General features: G+C 38.5%; 1 pseudogene; it reads right to left on the bottom strand.

The window, feature by feature from the left end:
* Window positions 1–62: 62 nt before the first annotated feature.
* LOC105512499 overlaps window positions 63–19546 on the bottom strand; it is a 34340-nt pseudogene continuing 14856 nt past the window's right edge.

Raw genomic sequence — 19546 nt, 5'->3', positions numbered from 1 at the left:
CAGGATGGTCTCGATCTCCTGACCTCGTGATCCACCCGTCTCGGCCTCCCAAAGTGCTGGGATTACAGGCTTGAGCCACCGCGCCCGGCCATCTTGATTTCATCATGCAAGACAAGCACAAAAACTTGCCTCTGAGAACACTGGACCATCCACCCTTGGAAAACGCTTTGCCTCCTTCATCACAAGCAATCTTTCTCTAGCAGTCTTCCATCAGTAACCAAGCATGCCTATGTACATGATATCAGTTCCTTTGCACCCTGATTGCATCATCATGTGGCAGCCAACCATGTCAAATGGATAGGAAGTCAATCCAGCAATGGCAGTGACAGTCTGTGCCATCATCCAGCTGATGACGATGTGAGTGTTCTTGGGATCTGGAAGCATTCCCTTTGCAGTGTCATAGATACCGAAGTAGGCAGCTGCCTACTTCGGCAGCTGATAATACCCTGCACAGACACGTTAAAGCGTTGGTACAGGCCCTTAATCTCATCAGATTTGTAGATCTTAATGAGGCAGTCACCGAGGCCTCGGAATTCCCTTTCAACTCCAGTTTTATCCACATTGGCTGCTAGATGGGCAAAATCAAGAGGTTACACATACCACAAGAATGTGGCCCCAGAAGCACTGCGTGATGCCAGATTCCCTTCCAAGTAATGCCAAAACTGGGTCCTCTTGTCCACACCACCCAAAAAGATCTGCTTGTATTTATCTTTAAAAGCAAAGTTAAGAGCCTGGGTGGGCAAGTATCTGATGACATTGGCCAAGTTACTGCGCCAGAAGGACAGGACTCCCCTGCTCCTTGAGAATATGGACCTATATGGTCTGTAATGCCCTTGTATTGCTTATCTGCAGTGATCTGCTTACTGGCATGCTGCACCTGCAGCAGCAGCTTGATCCGCTTGATGGGAGCTACTGCAGTCCTGGAGTGGACCTCCTGTGGCCACTCTACCTGCCAGGAGGTCCTTGAAAGGAAAGAGGAGGCAGGCTGCTACCAGACGGGACTGAGCTGGGAGCCAGCTTTGACTTGGGGGCTGCGGGTCGATTTGAAACTCTTCAATTGTAAGTTGTGTGACTATTGCCTCATCAGACCACACAGTAAACCAGAGTGAACAAAAGACCAAAATTCTGCATGGATTATTAATTGAAAAGAGGAAAACTAAAATTATTCAAAGGAAAGATTAGCAAAGGTTACTCATAGTACAGCTGGATGACCTTCAAACCAAGATTATGTAGATGTGTTGAAAGAGGTGGGAGAAGAAAAGCATAATATTTATTGGACCTGATGGCATCTCACAGGATTCAGGCTCATAATTTCCTAAGTGACTCAGCTGCCATTGCACAATCAGTGCTTTGAAAGACCCATTTCCTCAAGACAACTCCAAAACACTAATGGTGTTTTGCTGACCTATGACCTAATCTCCCTCTCCAATTTACCTAAATACATTCCAGATTGCCGTGTTTACCTGATGGATTGACTAATTTCTATTTCATTAAAAATATCTTAAAAGCCCTTACTACACACACTGATCCATTTACTTTTCTTCTGTAAATCTAAATAACCGTAGGAATCTGAGCTATTAGCCCTTCAGTATTTCCTGTGTTATTTTGAGCTTCTTCAAAAGATTTCTGTTTTGGTCGTGTGCTGAAAATAAATTTCAGTCAAATAATTATTCTTTATTCAGGAAGAGGCTGAACGTGTGGGGAACTTAAAAATTAAAAGGAAAAAAATAGAGCAAAGCTGTTGTAATCCCCAAAGGCAAAAACTTCAATCCAGAGAAGTGGATTCCTTTTCAATTTACAACAAAAAAACCTTGAGAAAATAAACATCGTGGCTTAGACAAGTTTCCATCGCTAAAAGTTGTTCTATGCTAAGAAAATCAAACCACAAGTATGTGTAAGAAGTGACAGGGGACAGGATACTGCGAGAATGAGTGAACATTAGTGAACATTCTGAAATTCATTTGGTCAAATTCATAAGATTTTGGTCACTGATACATAAATAATCTTATCAGGAACTAGGAAAAAAAGGTAATTTTATGCTTCCTATTGTCAGGGTAGTGTTTCTAACTTCCAAGAACTCAGCGCTAAGTGGATCTTGGTTATGAATGATAATTCATAAGTTACAGTAAAAAGCATGAGTTATATTCTTTTGTGACTTTACTTCCTTGGGAAACATGCATACTGACTAGCACTGTGTCTGTTTACTCATTTATCTTTCCTATGTTAATAAAATTTAGGATGTTGTCACTAGAAGTGAGCAATTGGTTTGCTAATATTCCTTTTGGAAATATACTATGTTTAGACAAAGTTTTAAAACAATCAGCATCCGGACCAAACATCTGATAAACTATAAAGCAGGAATAGGTACTTTAATTTTAGAGTAACGATGACTTATTTCCTCTCATTGCAGGTCTGTGGCTTCATGTTTCTAGGACCCGATAGTGAGAGGAAAGAAGTTGCAACTGGACTTTGTACAGACTGAAGAACAATGCTTTAGTAAAGGAATATTATCAGAGTCGCAGTATCATTTAGTTTCTTGGTTTAAGGAGCCCAAAATAAGTTATAATTTACTGAAGGAGTTAACTTCTTCTTTTGTACGACGAAAGTATGGTTTAGAAACAACTTATCTCTGTATTGGAGTCAGTGCCAGAAATCTGTGAAAGTTTGTGGATATAGTGTAGTAGTTTTTGATGATATTTCTGTAATTTGTGTTAGACAAACATTTCCAGGATATTTACGTTCATCTTTTTTTTCTCCACCTAAATGAACATAGGGGTTTCTACGTTTGGCTTGAAGGAAATGAAAAACCATAAAACTACATCATTGCCCCCCTGTTTTGTTGTTGCTGTTGTTCCTGCATTCTTTTCAACTCTCCAGTAAAGACTATTAACTGGTGTAAATGTTAATTTCTGCCAAAACAGTTATTGTGTTCATCTACATCTAACAGACTCTAGTCAAACGATTGTGTGAAAATTCTAGCCTCTATTGTTTCTTTATTGGGAAAGTCTTTGAAAATCAAAAAGGTTTTTATGAACTTCAAAAAGGTGTGATGGCTATTTGTTTGAACTCCTGTGAGAGAATTCTCCCACAGATTTGCAGAACACAGTGTTGTGATGTTAGAAACTCAAATGCTTTTCATACAGGATGTTAGGGCATGCACACGTGTCTGCTGCTGTGATGTGGGAAGCACAATACCTCCAGGTTTATAAGGATGTCAGCTATAAACAGGATGCTAAGTAGCAGCTAAGGACACAGTGCGTCTCCTAGAGGGAGGAAAGATCTGAAGGCATTATGGCAGTATTCTGCTGGAGTAAACATAAGAAACATATTCAGATCTTTTTCCAAAGATGGTATGTATGTTCTAAATGTGTCCCAAACATAAAATTCTGTTGTAGGCAACAGACTTTAATACAACTCTATAATATCCTTCAAATATTTCAAGCACAGTACACGTATTAGTATTTTCCAAGAAGTGCTTTATTTTATGATGACACAAAAACAAACAAAATGACATTTGGCCTGCTTATTTCTGAGTTGCCTTCTGATCAAAGATAGTGAGGATTTATAATTCTCTGCTATAGATAGAAATAACTTTTTCACTAATTTAAATACAATGTTTTTTTCTGTATGCTAATTTTACAGAAATAGGTTGGGTGCAATGACTCACATCCACAATCCCAGCATTTTGGGAGGCCAAGATGGGAGGATTTCTTGAGTACAGGAGTTCAAGACCAGCCTGGGCAACATAGGGAGACCCCCAACTCTACCAAAAAAAAAAAAAAAAAATTAGCTAGGCATGGTGTTGTGTGGTGTTGTGTGCCTGTAGTCCCAGCTACTCAGGAGGCTGAGGTGAGAGGATACTTGAGGCCAGGAATTTGAGACCAATCTGGGGAACTTAGCAAAATCCCATCTCTAAAAAAAAAAGAAATTTATAGGAATAAATTTATGTGTATGTATATATTAGATAAATATATACACACATTTATTTATTAAATAAATTATATATTATTATTACAAGGTAAAAATGTTTATGATTTAATATGGTTTATATTGCTATAACCATTGATCTTATAAAGATTTAGATTTTTATCATTTTGGAAAGATACAAACTGAATAGCACATTAATAATTGCCTTTGGTTGGGAGCTGGATGCTCAGGAAATTCAAAGCAAGACAGTTTAGGTAGTAAACATGTTCTTTATCAGTTATCTCTATGAAATTCTTATTAATAATAAATAATCAAAAATTACCCAGGCATGGTGGCATGTGCCTGTAGTCCCAGCTACTTGGAAGGCTAAGCAGGGAGGATTGCTTAAGTCTGGGAGTTTGAGGCTGCAGTGAACTAAGATTGCAGTGCTGCACTCTAGCCTGGGAAACAGAGTGAAACTCTGTCTTTCAAAATTAATAATAATAAATAAATAAATTGTGGTCTCTGCATTCTTTTATTTTTTATTTTATTTTTTTTTTTTGAGACGGAGTCTGGCTCTGTCGCCCAGGCTGGAGTGCAGTGGCCGGATCTCGGCTCACTGCAAGCTCCGCGTCCCAGGTTCACGCCATTCTCCTGCCTCAGCTTCCCGAGTAGCTGGGACTACAGGCGCCCACCACCTCGCCCGGCTAGATTTTTGTATTTTTTAGTAGAGACGGGGTTTCACTGTGTTAGCCAGGATGGTCTCGATCTCCTGAACTCGTGATCCGCCCGTCTCGGCCTCCCAAAGTGCTGGGATTACAGGCTTGAGCCACCGCGCCCGGCCCTCTGCATTCTTTTAAAGGGCAGAATCAGTGATAAATCAATGAGGGCATTAAGGAATTAACTTTTCAAAGAAATGCTTTCTCATCTCCATGACCCCAAATCCTTATTACTATTTTGTGTTTCTTCTTTCCTGTCTCTACATTTTAGCACAGTAAGCCTCCCTCTGCTCTGCCTCCTTGCAGTGAAACTGAAAGCTGTCTGGATGAACTCATAACTCCACTCCAGCTCAATCTTACCGAAATCTCCATCCATATTCTTGGTTGATTCCCCCACCTGTCTTCTTGGCCCATCTACTTTCTGCTTTCAATTCTTGCTCTGTGTATTGAATTTTCTTTCAAATGCATCTTCAACTTATATTCAAGATTCTCTGATCTTAAAAGAAAATGCAAGTAGCAGCCACTTCTATATTTATGCTCTATTTTGCCTTACTTCTTTCTCTTCCATTATGTACTCAATTCCCACTCATTGCTTTCATCTCCTTACTTCCTATTTACTATGCAATGTCCTGAAACCTGGCTTCAGTGCTTACATCTGCCCTTTACCTTGGTTCAGGTCTCACTAAGGTCATCAGCCAAGTACTAATAGTTAAAAATCTGGATTAAAAAAAAAAAAAATTCAGTCTGGGTGTTACTAGACTTTTCTGAAGCATTTAAAGCTGCTCATTACCCGTACCTTTAAGTTTTTAAGCCCTTTAGTTTGGCAACAACTTACTTTTGGCTCTCCCCCTCCTGCTCTTCTTTTGATTACTTTTTAGTCTTTTTATAGACTCTCCTTTCTCCCAGATTTCTAAATACTGACTGTCTTCCGGTATCTGTCCTGTGGTCTTCTCATTCTTCATACTCTTCCTGAGTTATTTCATTTATCAACCGTATGTGGTCAACTCTTGTTGCAAGTGGACCTAAATACAACTCCCAGGTTCTTTTTAGTAGATTACTGTAGGTGTAGAAGTTTTGAGGAAAGTGGGAGTTAGCTACACTCCACTATCATTACCTTGTGATTATGAAAGCAAATCCCAGACCAAATTCTGCTACATGCATAAAACATGTATTATCTAAATATTTATTAGAATGTAATCACAAAAGAAACGATTTGTACAACCTGTTCTGCAAGCCTGAGGAAATATTAAGATTCCAGAGGTAGTGGTTCTGTCACCTCTATCATCAGCATCTGACAATCAGAGTCCTCCCAGTTTCACAGCTGACACTCACCTGTGGCATCATCCGTAAGAGTATAGGCTATTGGCCTTGCTTGTTTCTTATCCTCTGTTCAAGCATTCATAGGGATAGAAAGGGAGTGTTTCTAACACACTGTTCATAGCTTAACTTTCACTGGAAGCACATTTCATAGTAATAATTAAAAGTCACTCATGGCCGGGCGCGGTGGCTCAAGCCTGTAATCCCAGCACTTTGGGAGGCCGAGACGGGCGGATCACGAGGTCGGGAGATCGAGACCATCCTGGCTAACCCGGTGAAACCCCGTCTCTACTAAAAAATACAAAAAACTAGCCGGGCGAGGTGGCGGGCGCCTGTAGTCCCAGCTACTCGGGAGGCTGAGGCAGGAGAATGGCGGGAACCCGGGAGGCGGAGCTTGCAGTGAGCTGAGATCTGGCCACTGCACTCCAGCCTGGGCGACAGAGCGAGACTCCGTCCCAATAAAAAAAAGAAAAAAAAAGTCACTCATTACACCAATAAATACCTGTTTCTAACAATTACTGTAAGAATAATCAAAGAATTGGTTTTGATGGAGATCCAGAAAACAAAATTGCTTATACTAATAGGAGGACCTCTGGAGTTACTATAAGAATAATCAAATAATTGGTTTTGATGGAGATCCAGAAAACAAAATTGCTTATACTAATAGGAGTGCCTCTGGAGTACAGGGTATTTGAGTGAGAGTCAACCACCATTCCTCTTGAACTATGCATGCTTAAGTAGAGATGGGCAGCATCTAGCTTATAGCTTAATCTAATTCTACAGAAAATATCACACTGTACATGTGGAAGTGTTTGAAAGTCAAGTATAAACATCATAGCAACTCCATTCCTGGGTCTTTATCTTCATCTCAGAACATTCACTCCAATTCCAGGTTTCCATGCAAATGGTTCCATCAAAAACTCAATCTGCCAGAACTGAACTCATATTGTTTCCTTTCCTAATCTGAGAATATTCCTCCCTCATGTTTTCTACTTTTGTGTGTGCGTGTGTGTGTGTGTGTGTGTATAATTCATTACCCCTCTTCCCAGACTCTTATACACATGTGATCACTCAGCAAATGCTGTCAGTGTTGGAGCCAAAATGCTTCAAATTCCAACTCTGTCATTTACTATATGACCTCGTGAAAGTTCCTTAACCTCTCTGAACCTCAATTCCTTTATCTGTAAAACAGTGATAATAACATCTGTTTCACAGGTTTAGGGTAAGGATGAAACAAGACAAAGGAAAGTGCCTAACGTAAGGCTTGGCATGTGATAAAGGCTTATATATGTTCTTTTCCACCCTTTACCGCTTCTTCCACACCATTGTCATCCTTCATTGACTGAGTTTGTGGCTTTAAACTGATTCCTAATTAATTAATTCAGCATTCAATTAGTCCGTCATGTGCTTCAAAGGCACCTATGCAAGGTGTTAGAAACACAATTGTGACAAAATAGACATTGCCCTTGTTCTAATGAAGGTACTTTAAAAAAAATTATTTGAGACAGAGTCTCACTCCATTGACCAGCCTAGAGTGCAGTGGTGCAATTATGGCTCACAGCAGCCTCAATCTCCGGGGCCCAAGCAATCCTCCCACCTTGGCCTCCCAAAGTGCTGGGGTTACAGATGTGAGCCACTGTGCCCAGCCTAATGAGAGTACATGTTAATGGGGAAAACTAATATGTAAAGATTAACAGATAAATGATTATTACAAGATAAAACAAGAAAGGATTATGAAGGAATACGTAGGCAACTGAATCAGAGACCAACAGAAGCTGGGAAGTGGGGTGGGGTTGTGATCTGTGGAATGGTGCAGTCTAAATGTTGTTTATTTCCTGTCTACAAAAGGAAAAATGCAGATATTGAGATTAAGTATTAGAAACTTTTATAGCAGTTTGGCATGGCTGTAATAATTGTCGTGTGTGTTAGATAACTACGTCAAAAGAGTAGAGGCCATCACACTCCTGTTGCTGGTGGTGTGAGCTATGTAGAAGTCCTGTGCACAATAGAACCATGTTCCAGCTCAGGCTATTTTAGTCTGTCAACTGTAAGCCAAATGTGTACATAATCCAAAATTTATTTTTTTATTAAAAGCTAATTTAAATTTAACTGTAACTCTACAGGAAAAATTACTGAAACTGGTTACTAATGAAAAAGTAATTATGAATTTTGAAAATACAATGTCTCTTGTTTCATTTTGATCAGTTGAAAATGAAAATTTCTGCATGTACTGAATGACCTTTTTTCGTTCATATCAGCATCCTCTAAGATGCTGTCTTTACTATTAATGTAATACCAATAAAACATAGAAGCAGTTAAAATATATATTATCTTCTGCAAGCAGAGTTGTCATCAGTTCAACCTAGATTAGATCAATTAACAGGCAAAAAGCAAGCTCATTTGTCACGCTAAAAACTTTAAGTATTAATAAATACTATGTTTGTTTAAAGTGTGTTTAAAGGCTCTTGTTGTTGGGAGTCACCATTTCACTAATAATTTTTGTTTAGTCATGATAGCAAATCAAAAAAGTTATGAGTAGAGTAGCAATTTTCCATATTTACAGCCTATATGCACACTTTTAATGAATAGTATTACCATTTTTTATTGTATTTTGTTTTTCTACCCACGTTAGGCTTGTTCTTATTATATTTACTAAAACTGTAACCTTAGGCTTGATGAATCTAATAATAAAAAACTGGGACTTTATTTTGAAAGTATTTTTATTTCATTTTTCTACTAATTTACTTTTATTGTATTTTATAAAACTATTAGCTCACGATGAACAGGAAAAATAAATAAATCTAGTCTTTGCCAATTGAGAAGCAATTCTGTAGATGAGTGGTTGGGGAAAGTGCTCTAGGGAAGGAACAATAAAAGCATGAAAATTGTAGTTTTGTATTTCCAAAATGCCTCAAAAATTAATGCCTTTCTGTGCTTATTCTCACAGTTATGCCTTAGTTTAGACTCTAATCACCTATAACACGGACATCCAAAAAACACATGATCCCTGGGAATTTCTTCGTTTTTTTCTCTTTCTCCTCATGTCTTTTGTTTCTCTTCTACATCTATCCTGAAAACAACAACAAAAACAGACACAGACCCTTCTCTAAAATTCTGGAATGGTTATGGTTTGTACAACTTTAGGGTATTTTTTATAAGCTGCTTTAATTTGTCAAGTTTTTATATATGTGTAATTTTTTAATGTGCACATGTATATCTGTGCTATATGTCTCTCTCTATATATGTAGAAAAGAGAGAGAGAATGACAAAGAAAGAGAGAAGAACAGAGAAAACATATCATCATCTCCTAGACAAAAGTGAAAGTTCTGTACAGGTATGAATTATACCATATACTCAGTACTCAAAGGACCCTTCACATAGTAGGTACTCAATAATTTCTTGCTGATGGCCGTGCAGTGGTAAGCCTAACAATGCATTCCCTCCAATTGATTCTCTTTTTCTGTCTCATTCTTTGCATAACAGTAAGTGCAATTTTATTAAAGCTCATTATTTCTTTTGGGGAAAAAGTTTTGGGAACTTCAGTTATTGACTCAGCTAACCACAGGATGTCTCTGCAGAGAACAGACCACAATGGTCTGGTGGTGAGCTTGCACAGTCATGTGTACCCTGGGACCCTCCAGATCTCCCAGTTACCCTATGTGACCTTTCATCAATTCATTGCTGACTTGATAATGGATGAAATATGTCTTCACTTTGATTAATTTCTAGGCCCTTAAAAGAAATATAATAGACAACTTACCCTCCTCCCCACCAAAACCCCTCATATTTAACAATTATAGTTTCATAAATAGAGATATACTATTTAAATATGTAAATAAAAATAAGAGAAAGAGTACATTAAATGTTTGCAGTGTGAATCTTGTCTCCAAAGTCAAGACCTGATGAACTGTCTCTTTTCCAGAATCAGAGTTCACAATTCTCATAGTAATTTAGCTATCTCAGAGGACATTTGACTGTCCATTTGCTGCCTTTACTGGGATTTAACAACAGTACTTTTTTCTCTCCTAGAAAGTAACCTATGCTTGAAAGAAACTGCAGAGGCTGTTTCTCATGGAGTGAAATAACTACCCTCAAAATAAATGATCAAACGGTTTACAAATTTAGGAATAATATCACATTTAGAAATAAAGGTCCAAACTTCAATATTACCATGTTTCAAAAAGCATATTTTTCTTTTGCATTTTTTATTTTATTTTTAATTACACTTTAACTTCTGGGATACATGTGCAGAACGTGCAGGTTTGTTACATAGGTAGACACGTGCCATGGTGTTTGGTTGCACCCATTAACCTGTCATCTACATTAGGTATTTCTCTTAATGCTATCCCTCCCCTAACCCCCTACCCCTCAATAGGCCCCAGTGTGTGATGTTCCCCTCCCTGTGTCCATGTGTTCTCATTGTTCAACTCCCACTTATAAGTGAGAACATGTGGTGTTTGGTTTTCTGTTCCTGTGTTAGTTTGCTGAGAATGATAGTTTCCAGCTTCATCCATGTCCCTGCAAAGAACATGAACTCATCATTTTGTATGGCTGCGTAGTATTCCATGATATGTATGTGCCACATTTTCCTTTTCTAGTCTATCATTGATGGGCATTTGGGTTGGTTCCAACTCTTTGCTATTGTGAATACTGCTGCAATAAACATATCTGTACATGTCTCTTTATAGTACAATGATTTATAATCCTTTGGGAATATACCCAGTAATGGGGATGCTGGGTCAAATGGTATTTCTGGTTCTAGATCCTTGAGGAATACCCACACTGTTTTTCACAATGGCTGAACTAATTTACACTCCCACCAACAGTGTAAAAACGTTCCTATTTCTCCACATCATCTCCAGTATCTGTTGTTTCCTGACTTTTTAACGATTGCCATTCTAACTGGCGTGAGATGGTATCTCACTGTGGTTTTGATTTGCATTTCTCTAATGACCAGTGATGATGAACTTTTTTTCACATGTTTGTTGGCCACATAAATATCTTCTTTTGAGAAGTGTCTGTTCATATTTTTTGCCCACTTTTTGATGTTTTTTTTCTTGTAAATTTGTGTTTTTTTTGTAGATTCTGGATAATAGCCCTTTGTCAGATGGATAGATTGCAAAAGTTTTCTCTCATTCTGTAGGTTGCCTGTCCACTCTGATGATGGTTTCTTTTGCTGTGTGGAAGCTCTTTAGTTTAATTAGATCCCATTTGTCAATTTTGGCTTTTGTTGCCATTGCTTTTGGTGTTTTAGTCATGAAGTCTTTGCCCCTGCCTATGTCCTGAATGGTATTGCCTAGATTTTCTTCTAGGGTTTTTATGGTTTTAGGTCTTACATTTAAGTCTTTGATCCATCTTGAGTTAATTTTTGTATAAGGTGTAAGGAAGGGGTTCAGTTTCAGTTTTCTGCATATGGCTAGCCAGTTTTCCCAACACCATTTATTAAATAGGGAATTGTTTCCCTATTGCTTGTTTTTGTCAGATTTGTCAAAGATCAGATGGTTGTACATGTGTGGCATTATTTCTGAAGCCTCTGTTCTGTTCCATTGATTCATATATCTGTTTTGGTAACAGTACTATGCTGTTTTGGTTACTGTAGCCTTTTAAAGTAATTCAAAAATAGCCTAATAATTTTTGGTGATATGAAGTTCTCAGAAAGGAGACTTTTAGAAATTGTGCCTAGTGATTAGTTCAAGCTTCATTAAATTTCAGAACCAACTTCTCCTAGGGCTGATTTCAATGTCTTTCACATTCACAGCATGACTCTTCTATATGCTGAGTTCATGAGGGTAAAGCTTTTTGCAAGAACACTTTCAGGAAAAGATGTGGAGGAAGGAGATAGGCATTGGGTTGCAAATGTTTTTCAGTTAATCAAACCCAAACCAGGTTCCCTTAATTTTTCAAACCTTTTGTATTATAAGAAAATTTAATCCACATGTGTCTTACTGACTTATAATAAAATAAAATCATGGAATTTTAAAAAACAGCTGTTTAATGTCCAAAAAGTTATTCTGATGTTTTAGCTTATTCCATTCAAAACCAGAGTTGCATTTCTCCATCAGAAACTGATTTGAGGATCAAAGACAGAAGTTCAATTTGAAACTCTAAACCTATTCTTCTGAGGTGAATGTTTAAAATCCATCAAGAATTGTCTCTCTTAAAGAACTCTTAGAGAATTGGGGAGACATTTTGCTCATTTAAGTCTGCTCGACAATAGGACTTGGTTTGACTTACTCGGGGACATATTAAATGACAAAAATCTTTTGTTTCAAAAGGCAACAGGGCAAAGACAAAGTTGATAAGTGTTATTAAAAGCTTCTCCATTTTGAAAAATCAACTCAGTTCACCAAATACTAATTAAACATATAACATTGTATTAGTCAGTCTTCTTCAGAAGATATATATCTCTATATATATCCTCTCTATATATCTGTATATATGTACCTTCCATATATGTACCTTCTATATATATTCATATATATATGGAACATCCTTTATATATATATATTATGTATATATAAAGGATGTTGAAGCATCCTTTATATATATATGATGTTCAACATATATATGCATAAATATATGTATGTTGAATATCCTTAATCTGAAAAGCTGAAATTTGAAAGTTTCCAAAATCTGCAACGTTTTGATCTCTAACAATGCTACAAGTGGAAAATTTTACAGCTGTCATCATGTGATGGGTTGTAGTGAAAATGCATGGTGTACCACACACAGTTGATTCAGCATCCTCAAGGAAAAAAAGACCCTCCCAGTCCCCTTCAGCTGCCATGTTTTTTCTGCACATGCCCAAATTCCCCCATGTAAGCACACATGCAAAGGGTAATAATATGATACATGTGCAGGTTGGATGTACCAACAGCTGGTTCTCCACAGTGCTTTGCTTGGGGCCTAGACTTACATGCATTACTAACTGTGGGTTTTTGTTTGTTTGGTTTTTGCTTATTCTCTGCTCTGTAGTATAAAATTATTTTTATACATGTCAAAAAGGCCTGCAGATACCCCATGGGTAATAGTGGTAAGAAACAAGGATGCAAGCATTTACATTTATCTATAGAAACTGGACAGTAGCATAAGTGTGAAATGTCTTCCAGAAGAGTATGGAGAGGAAATAACCACCATATGTGACCTGAAGAAACAGAAGGAGAGACTATTGAAGCTCTATGGTGAAAATGATGAACAGAAGTTAGTGAAAACATAGAAAAACACAGTATGAAGCTGAAAATGATGATCTCAGTTGTGGATTGAAAGTATGCATACATCAGCATTGCAATGAACACATGCCACTTAGTGGTATAGAGATCATGAAACAAGTAAGGATTTATTATGATGAACCGAAAATTGAAGGGAACTATGAATATTTAATAGGCTGGTTGCAGAAATTTAATAAAAGACATGATATTGAATTTTTAAAGCTTTGTGGTGATAAAGCATCTATTGATCATGAAGCAGTGGATAAATTCAATGACAAATTTGCCAGCATCATCACTTGTGAAAATCTGATGCCAGGGTAAGTTTATAATGCTTATGAAAATTACTGTTGTGGTCCATTTCTCCATCAGCCAGGAAGGATGTTGGTGTTGAGGTTGACATATCTATGAAGGACAGTAATTACTATAGTTTTCAGTGCTTTGACAAAATTTCAGATGTGTGATATTCTGGCCAAGCATCTGTGATTTCACATTGTTGGAGCATTTGTTTCATCCCTTAGGCTTGCAGCTGTGGCTGAACCAAGAAAGAAGACAAGTGCAGATTTCCACAGAAATAATGATTCCATGGAAGATTTCCAGGAGATGAGGAAGGCTGGCATCTTTCAGAGTAGAAAATGATATTGGAATATAAAGAAATTATTGCCAGCTGTGGTAGTTCACACTTGTAATCCCAACACTTTGTGAGGCCAAAGTGGGAGGATTGCTTGAGCTCAGGAGTTTGAGATAAGCCTGGGCAACAGAGTGACACCACATCTCTACAAAAAACTAAAATACATATAGATAGACTAGGCATAGTGGCTTACGCCTATAATTCCAACACTTTGGGAGGCCAAAGCAGGAGGTTCATTTCAGCCCAGGAGTTAAAGACCAGCCTGGGTAACACAGGGAGACGCTGTCTCTACCAAAAATTTTAAAAATTAGCCAGGCATAGTGGCATGCACCTGTAGTCCCAACTACTTGTTTAGGGTAAGCTGGGAGGATCGCTTGAGCCTGGGAAGTCAAGTCTACAGTGAGCCGTCATTGCACTACTGCATTCCAGCCTGGGCAACAGAATAAGACCCTGTCTCAAAAAAAAGTGGGGTGCTGAATTTCCTAGAAGGGTAATTCTTAGGGTTGAATTACCTAGAAGTTTGTTACTGACCTGTGTTCCTGAACTATAAAACATAAATATGTGGGTTAAGAAATAGTTTCTCTTGATAAATAACAATGAACAAATTAAGAACAAAATCATTGTTCTGGGGTTGTTGTCCCAGAAACGCACTGACTACAGCTGATTAGGGTCCCTACAGAAACTAAGGATGCCAAGGACAGAATAACTGTGCTGGGGTGTGCTAATGCAGTAGGCACACATAAGTATAAATTTTCTACAACAGGCAAAAGCTTATGGCCTCACTGTTTTCAAAGAGGGAATTTTTTATCAATCCATTATGATGCTAACAAAAAGGCATAAATCAACAGGGACATCTTTTATGATTAGTTTTACTAACATTTTGTTCCAGCAAATTGTGCTTACTGCAGGGAAGCTGAACTGTATAATGACCACAAGATTTTGTTATTTTTGACTCTGCTCATCCTACATGTGAAATTCTCATAAAAATAATGTTTATGTTATATACTTCTGCCCAATTATGACTTCATTAATTTAGCCCTGTGATTTGTGTACCCTTAGATTTATAAAGAGTAAATATAAAATCACTTTCTTGAACAGCAAGTGAGTGGCAGTGAACAGTGGCATGAATGTGAAAAATTTTTTTTAAAAATTATCATGAAGAACGCCTTATATTCTATTGCCAATGCTGGCCTCACAGTGACCAAAGACACAGTTGTGTGTACCTGGCACAACCTCTGGCCTGAAACTCATGTTTAGGGATGATGATGAACAAGATGATGACTTTAAAGGATTCCGTATGTCAAGTGAGAAGGAAATAATGTCTTACCTCGTTACATACAGAAAAAAAATATTTTCAGAGTCCATCAATAAGCTGGAAGAAGTGAATACTGAAGTTTTTAATGTCAGTAATGAGGCTTCAGTTGTTCATTCACTGAGTGGTGGTGAAATAGCCACAAGGTTCTGAATCAAAATGATTGTGATAATGGTGATGATGAAGATGGTATTAACACTGTAGAAAAAGTGCCTGTAGGTGACGTGGTAAAAATGTGTGATGTGCTTATTGAAAGACTAGAGCAGTGTGCCTTCTTTTTCATTATTTTATTTTATTTTATTTATATTTGTAGAGATGGGATCTCACTTTATTATTTCCCAGGCTGGTCTCAAATTTTGGGCCTCAAATGATCCTCCTGTCTTGGCTTCCCAAAGTGCTGGTATTATAGGCATTAGCCACCACACCAGGCCCAGCATTCATTCTTCTTTTTCTTCCTTTCTGTCTTGTCTTTTAAAAAATTTTTCCCACAAACAGTCATTCCCAACCACTGTGCATTCTTAACAGAACAAGAAATCATGTCAGTTTATAAAGTCAAAGAGAGACTTCTAAAACAAGAATGTTGTTAATGAAGTAGATGACTGGAGGAAACATCTACTGGAGAAAAAAAGAAAAGCCATCCAGCAAAATGCCTCATTATCCATAGATAATTAAATTCACGGTCCCTTAACAGCTTCTGATGTTTATTTATTTTTATTTTTTTATTATTTTTTTTTTGAGACGGAGTCTCTCTCTGTCACCCGGGCTGGAGTGCAGTGGCCGGATCTCAGCTCACTGCAAGCTCCGCCTCCCGGGTTCACGCCATTCTCCTGCCTCAGCCTCCCGAGTAGCTGGGACTACAGGTGCCCGCCACCATGCCCGGCTAGTTTTTTTGTATTTCTTAGTAGAGACAGGGTTTCACCATGTCAGCCAGGATGGTCTCGATCTCCTGACCTCGTGATCCGCCTGTCTCGGCCTCCCAAAGTGCTGGGATTACAGGCTTGAGCCACCGTGCCCGGCCCTGATGTTTATTCTCACCTAAAAAATAAAATCCAGTGTGCAGTATCCTTTTAATCAAAACACAGCATCATGGATGGAGACTGAAAGCCTGCCATTGTTGACTGTTGCTGCTTAACAGCTGATACAGGTATTCTGCTGATGCCTCTGTGCTGCTTAGTTTCCCAGAACATATTGTTTTTTCACTGTGTTAATAGTATGTCATATTTTTCACTGTTAACTAATTATGTGTGAGTAAGTGTAAGAAAATAATTGCTTATCAGTAGCATATAAATTCAGCATCAGGAATGATGGTGATGCCAAAGAACCATAGATTGTCTATGAGTGGCTGAGATAGTGACACTGGTGATAGACAGGTTCAGTGTGTACAAACTTTATGTATGAAATTACTAAAATATTGTGAAAATTACCTCCAAGCTTTGTGTATAAGGTACATATGAAACATAAATGTTCTATTTAGACTTGGGTCCCATCTCCACGATATCTCACTATAAATATGCAAATATTCCAAAACCTGAGAAAAGCCAAAATATCTAATATTTCTGCTTCCAAGCACTTCACATGAGAATTACTATATATATTTATCCTGTTGCAACAGTTAATACTGAGTGTCAGCTTGACTGGATTGAAGGATGCAATATTGATCCTGGTGTGTCTGTGAGGGTGTTGCCAAAGGAGACTAACATTTGAGTCAGTGGGCTGGGGAAGGCAGACCTACCCTTAATCAGGTGGGCACCATCTGCTGCCAGCCAATATGAAGCAGGCATAAAAACGTAAAGTTACAAAATGGGCCTAGCCTCTCAGCCTACATCTTTCTCCCATGCTGGATGCTTCCTGCCTTCCAACACTGGACTCCAGGTTCTTCAGTTTTGGGAACTGGACTGGCTCTCCTTGCTCCTCAGCTTGTAGACATCTTATTGTGGAACCTTATTATTGTGTAAGTTAATGAGGAGAAGTTTATTAAGTATTAACTTACACAATCATAAGGTCCCACAATAGACTGTATACCTATGTATGTGTGTATGTGTGTGTGTGTGTGTGTATATATATATATATATATATATATGAAAGGGAGTTTATTAAGTATTAACTTAATAGGGGATATATATATAGATATAGATATAGATATAGATATATATCTCCTATTAGTTCTGTCCCTCTAAGAGAACCCTGGTTCATACAGATTTTGGTACCAAGAGTGGTTCTAGAGAAACAGAAAATTAAGGATGGAGTTCTTTCATTGGTTTTGGAGCTTCAGGAGTTTGCTGCTTATTATGTTTAGACTCATAAGTGCTAAGGACTCTATTTCTAATAGTATGGATAACACTGATAGTCCTCGGCATGAACTGTTTAAAGGGTTATGCAAAATAAATGCATTTGACACTCCTGATTCATTGCTCATGAGAGGCAAGAAGTTTAGTGACTCTATACATAATACCTTTGACCATATGTGGAGAACCAAGGAACATAAGGAAGCTGGTTTGTTGCTCCTAAGTTCAGTGGACAACTGATTAAAGAAAATGATGAACTCAGGGATTCTGTCTCCTGGCTTCAGAAGCAGATACTGAGCCTCAAATCTGCTAAGATTGCCCTGAGTAAGAGTCTTATCTCCTGTAAAGAAAGTGCTGAAATTGTGGGAAAACAGACACAAGCTCTTATCATGTGAGTGGCTGACTTGCAACAAAAGATTCATGCACAGCCTCATCAGTCTACTGTTAAACTGAGGGCATTGATTGGAAAAGAATGGGACCCTGCAACATGGAATGGGGATATGTGCGAGGACCCTGATGAAGTTGAAGACTCTGAGTTTCTAAACTCCAATAAACCTTTTTTTTGCCTGAATTAACAGCTTCACCATTCCCAATAGTGGTAACATCTCCTCCCAGACCCGCACTGCCTGCCATCAGTCTTTCCACCTTTGTCTGAGGAGATAAACCCTGTGCTGCCTGAGGCAACAGTGATGGCCTCCCCTGAGGAAGTTGCCAGGCAAAATAATGTTGCTTCTCCTCAGAAGCTACCCTCAACACCTCTGTTTGCTTCTTCTTCTTCTTCTTCTTCTTCTTTTTTTTCCCCTCTCTGTTTGCTTCTAAACCTATAACTACACCTGTAACTATACCTCTAGGGGCCTGGCAGAGGTGAGGTTGAGAATGTGACCCATGAGGGGGTGTGCTACACTCAGAAAGAACTGTTTGAGTTTCCTAATTTATATAAACAGTAATCTGGAGAACAGGCATGGGAATGGATATTAAGGATATGGGATAATGGTGGAAAGAACATAGAGTTGGATTAGGCTGAATTTATTGATTTGGGCCCACTAAGCAGGGACTCTGCATTTAATATTGCAGCTCAGGGAGTTAAAAAAAGGTTCTAATAGTTTATTTGCTTGGTTAGCTAAAATATGGATTAAAAGATGGCCTACTGTGAGGGAGCTGGAAATGCCTGATCTCCATTGGTTTAATGTAGAGGAAAGGATCCAAAGACGTAGGGAGACGGGGATGGTGTAGTAGATTGGTCACTTTCGACCTACTCATCCCAGCTGGAAAGGTCCAGAAGATGTACCCTTGACCAATGCCTTCTGAAATAGATTTGTTAGGGCAACACCTGCATCTTTGTAGAACCCTGTAATTGCTCTTCTCTGTATGTCAGATCTAATGGTGGAAACTGCAGTCACTCAACTACAAAATTTAAATATAAAGGGAATAACTGGATCCCAAGGTGACAGGGGCCAAGTGACGGCACTCAGTGATCAAAGGCACATTGGGCAAAGCTCCTGTAATGGACAGCAGTGGCAAAGCAGCAGTCAGAATAGTCTGACTCGTGGAGACTTCTGGCATTGAGTAATTAATCAGTGTTCCTAGAAGTGAAATTGAGAGTTCCAACTCAACTCTCCTGAGTCTCCAGCTTACTACAAGAGAGCCAGTCTGAGTCCCAAAACTGAAGAACTTGGAGTCTGATGTTCAAGGGCAGGAAGCTTCCAGCTGGGGAGAAAAATTTAGGCTGAGAAGCTAGGCCCATCTCGTCACTTCACATTTTTCTGCCTGCTTTGTATTGACTCATGGCTGATTAGAGGGTGCCTACCTGATTAAGGGTGGGTCTGCTTTCCCCAGCCGACTGACTCAAATGTTAATCTCCTTTGGCAACACCCTCACAGACACACCCAGGATCAATATTGCATCCTTCAATCCAATCAAGTTGACACTCAGTATTAACCATCACAAGTCCACCCCTTGTCAACCAGAACCCATACACATCTCCTGAGATCATACATAATCTTCAAATAAAGACAATAATAAGGTCATAATTACACCTAACGTAATACAACTATCCTTCATACAACTGGAAATGCACCAATCCCCAATCCAAATAGTATTGCATAAAGTTAACAATATATATATGCTGATACGAAGTCAATTAATCACATGTCACATGATAAAGGAGAAGA

Source organism: Colobus angolensis, unplaced genomic scaffold, assembly GCF_000951035.1.
Source record: "Colobus angolensis palliatus isolate OR3802 unplaced genomic scaffold, Cang.pa_1.0 Scaffold213, whole genome shotgun sequence".
Taxonomy (NCBI): Eukaryota; Metazoa; Chordata; class Mammalia; order Primates; family Cercopithecidae; genus Colobus; species Colobus angolensis.
Note: the sequence above shows the minus strand (reverse complement) of the source record. Positions and strands in the feature narration are given on the sequence as shown.